Below are 4,763 nucleotides of genomic sequence, written 5' to 3'. Positions count from 1 at the left end.
AAATTTTCCTGAACAGAAAGCCAATAGCTTATGCTCTAAGATCAAGAATTGACAAATGGGACCTCATATAACTTCAAAGCTTCTATAAGGCAAATGACACTGTCAATAGGACAAACAGCAACCAACAAATTGGGAAAAGATCTTTACCAATCCTATATCTGATAGAGGACTAATATCCAATGTATACAAAGAACACAAGAAGTTAGATACCAGAGAACCAAATAACCCTATGAAAAAATGGGTTACAGAGCTAAACAAAGAATTCTCAATTGATGAACACCGAATGGCTTAGAAGTACCTAAAGAAATGTTCAACAGCCTTAGTCATCAGGGAAATGCAAATCAAAACAACCCTGAGATTCCACCTCACACCAGTCAGATTGGCTAAGATAAATAACTGAGGTGACAGCAGATACTGGAGAGGTTGTGGAGAAAGAGGAACACTTCTTTATTGCTGGTGGGATTGAAAGCTCATAAGACCACTCTAGAAATCAGTTTGGCAGTTCCTCTGGAAATTAGACATAGTTCTAAAGGAGGACCCATCCATACCACTCCTGGGCATATACCCAGAAGATGCTCCAATATGTAATAAGGACACATACTCCACCATGTTCATAGCAGCCTTATTTATAATTGCCAGAACCTGGAAACAACCCAGATGTCCCTCAACAGAGGAATGGATACAGAAATTGTGGTACATGTACACAATGGAATAAAACTCAGCTATTAAAAACAATGAATTTATGAAAATCTTAGGTAAATGGATGGACCTGGTGAATATCATCCTAAGTGAGATAACCCAATCACAAAAGAACACACTTGGTATGCACTCTCTGATAAGTGGTTATTAGCCCAGAAGTTCGGAATACACGAAGAACAACCCACAAACCACAAGGAACTCAAGAAGAAGGAAAACCAAAATGTGCACATTTCATTCCTTCTTTAAAAGGGGAACAATTTTCCCATGGAGGGAGTTGCAGAGACTAACTATGGAGCAGAGACTGAAGGAAGGACAAGTTAGCCTGATATAGCTATCTCCTGAGAGGCTCTGACAGTACCTGACTAATACAGATGCAGAGGCTCACAGCCATCCATTGAATTGAGTACAGGGTCCCCAAATGAAGGAGCTAGAGAAAAGACCAAAGGAGCTGAAGAGTTTGCAGCCCTTTAGGACAAACAACAATATGAACTAACTATTACCCTCAGAACTCCCAGGGTCTCAACCACCAACCAAGGACTATACATGGTGGGACTGATTGTTCTGGCAGCATGTGTATAGTAGAGGATAGCGAAGTCGATCATCAATGGGAGGAGAGGCGCTTGGCCCTGTGAAGGTTCTGTGCCCCAGGGTAGGGGAATGCCAGGGCCAATAAGTGGGAGAGGTTGGGGTGGCAAGCAGGAGGAGGAGGGAGGCAACAGAGGTTTGTTCTTGTTTTTGGTTTTTTTTTTTTTTTGTCTTTTTTTTTTTGAGGGGTAACTGGGAAAGGAGGAATCATATGACATGTAAATGACATGTAAATAAAAAATATCTGATAAAAAAACGTAAAAAAATGAAAATAATTTCAATCTGATAAAGTTTAAGTGTGACAAACACTAAGTAATTTGTACAGATTTCATCATTTAGTTGGATACTTGGTTCAGGCCCCAATTATTCAAATATAATTTAGAAAATAATTTAATAGGTCCTGACAAATAAATAGTTTTTGCTAAAATGATGCTTATAAATTGAAATTCTAGGTAATCTCTATGTACATATACCAGTAGACTAATATAGAAATAGAACAAAGTCCACTTGCAATAGGCAAATGATAAAAGTCCCAATCTATGTCATGAAGATTAATATTATTTTACATACAGATTTGATATTCATCCATAAAAAGACTGAATACAGCTAAGTTATATAGCATTATTTGTGTAAACTCCTATAGTAGTCTTAGGAAAGGCAATAAATCAGAGAAAATATAAAGTATGCCATATTTATATATGACTGAAAACTGACAATTTTAGCAATGCATAATTTAAGAATGGAAATGAATATTTATGACAGAGTCAAGAATTAAAACAAGACTCACAATGAAGCTTCCCTCTGGAGAATTACAATGAAGGGAACATGCTGGAAGAATGGAAACAGGTGGCTTTAACTATTGTAATATTTCTTAAGCAAAGTTGCGCAAATATATTATCATATAATGAAAAGTTTTAAAGAGTTTATGAGAGTTCATGACATTATTCGACATATTTATGAATCACAATTAAGTAATAGACTTGTATTTTTTTAAGATATTACTGGATAATGGATAGTCTCCATTAACCATGTAATGATTTCCACAGTCTGCCCATTTACAAGACATTTGAATATTTGAATATTAATTAGCAACATATATATGATGAACAGTTACTAAATCTTTTAGATAAGCTCAAAATAGGATGTGAGATTCCTGCCATCCACCTGGAACTGCTCCAGAAGCATACTGTCTTTCAGAGATGTGCTTTGCTTTCAGCCTGATGGTACACAGCTTCAAGAGAGAAACTGGCCCTAGAAAATAAGGGATTCTTTCTACTCATATTGTCAAACTGCTTAGCTGCATTTCAGAGTGGAGTGTCTTCCTCTTTCAAGTGGTATGACCCCACGAGTGCACAGTTCTAGATATTTTAACACAAGTTTCTATGCCCACCAAGTAATACATTTTGAATGAACTTTATTTTACCCATATAAAAGCAGATTCCAATGAAAATTTCTCAACAGTTTATGGCTGAATAGAAGCAACTCAGTCCAATATTGTGTAAGTTTAAATAAATGAAAGGTAAGCAATAGCTGAGACTCCAAATAGCATGCTGAATGTGATGGTTTTTGCCTCGTTGAAGCTGTCAGGTAGCCTTCTAGCCACAAAGGCAACAAGCAAGCTCAGACTGGCCAGAATGCCTAAGTACCCCAGAACACAATAGAAAGCAAGGGTGGACCCCTTATTACACCACAGGATGATTTGACCAAACTCTGACTGCATGTCCACATCAGGGAAAGGGGGATAGGTTCCCAGCCAGACTGCACAGATGCACACTTGAATGATGGAACCACAGCAGACTATAGCGTTTGAAAGTTGGGTCACCATCCACACTCGTAAGGTGCTTCCTGGTCTGATGGCTTTGAAGGCCACAACCACAATGAAGGTCTTTGCCAAGATAGCAGAAACAGCAATGGAAAATACAACCCCAAAAATCATTTGTCTCAAGACACAAGTGGCTTGCTAGGTTGGCCAATGAATATTAAAGAGCAGAAGAAACAGAGCATTAGAGAAACGAGGAGGAGATAACTGAGATTTCTGTTGTTTGCTCTGATGATGGGTGTGTCCCGATAGAGGATAAATAATCCTAAAATCATAGCTGTAAAGGCAGATAAACTAATGGCCACGGACACCAAAACAGCTCCTAGAGTATCTTCATGGGATAAAAATGTGATAATTTTAGGGAGACAGTAATTCTTCTGTTTATTTGGATATTGATCTTCAGGACACTTGATGCATTGATCCATATCTGAAAAGGAGACAGATTGGTATATTACATTCCTCTGCTGAGACCACACAGATGGACATTAGGGATGTCTTGAGTGAAACCATTGTTGAATTCTGAAGGAAATGTTCCTGGTTATATTCACTGAATCATAATATTGAAAAACAATACATGAATTAGCTAAGTATTCTTTCATGAGAGAAAAATACATATACACTGCTGCGCGCTATGTCCCGCCGGCAGGAAAAACGCAGCACAAACGGATTCTTCTGCAGTATAAGCTTTATTCTTCACAAGCTTCAGTTGAGGAGGAGAGCCCCGACTATATCAAAATCCCTCCCTTATATAGGGGCGTATGCTCGCCTCAGACGTGGCGACTCATGATAGGTTGTGTAACGATCAGGCCATCTGACGTGATCAAGGGCACTCGTTGGGATGCATAAGCACACGCGCATAAAGCGTTCAACGGCAAGGCATTCTGATACTAACGGCAAGCCAAATGCCATCTTGTAGTGGTGATGTGCTTATGAAATGGCTTCCTACAATACACTTGAATCCATGAAATGTTCAGAAAGTGAGTAGACTTGAACAATATGAAAGAGTCAAAAATATGGAAATGAAATGAGGAGAAATCAGGCAATATGAAAATTATGGTTGATTATATCTGAAAGGAAGAGAAAATGCACCTTATACACTTTAAAGCATTTAGCTTTTTTCTTCCATTTGTACATTTTCTTCATTAATTTTTTTTTACTGCTTGAGAATTTCGTATTTGCATATAATGTGTTTTGATCAAATGCACCACCAATTTCTTTGTCCTGTACTCCTTTCTCTCTCCCCCTCCAACAATTGTTCCTCTCAACTGTAATATCCTGGGATATTGTCTGGCTTGCACTGGTGCTAGTCTGGTGCATGTTTCTGTGAGTTCATGTGCTCATGTACCCTGCCATGTCTGATAAATAGTGCTTCACTACAGATGTCCCCTCTCTGGCTTCTATAACCTTTCCACCTTGTAGTCCACAATGATCCCTGGAGCTATTATTTCTGGGAGTTTTTAGTTACTATTGTGGAAGGCCTAAAAAGTAAAACTTGCTAACATTTACTGTTTAGGAACAGTGTTATTTTCCTTTGTTCCTTTGATTTTGATTTTACCAAATGATGTATCATTGTTTTTGAAATAATGCTTTAGGCAATATATTTTAGAGGTGAATATTTACTTCTTAAGATAAAAAGTGCTTGTTCAGGTGAATTACATAA

At 38.0% G+C, this 4,763-nt stretch overlaps 1 pseudogene; it reads right to left on the bottom strand.

The window, feature by feature from the left end:
* Window positions 1-2,788: 2,788 nt before the first annotated feature.
* Window positions 2,789-3,528, bottom strand: LOC116100001 (annotated as a pseudogene).
* Window positions 3,529-4,763: the final 1,235 nt, after the last annotated feature.

The sequence above is a fragment of the Mastomys coucha genome, unplaced genomic scaffold, assembly GCF_008632895.1.
Source record: "Mastomys coucha isolate ucsf_1 unplaced genomic scaffold, UCSF_Mcou_1 pScaffold20, whole genome shotgun sequence".
Classification (NCBI taxonomy): domain Eukaryota; kingdom Metazoa; phylum Chordata; class Mammalia; order Rodentia; family Muridae; genus Mastomys; species Mastomys coucha.
This window is presented reverse-complemented; position numbering and strand designations above follow the sequence as displayed.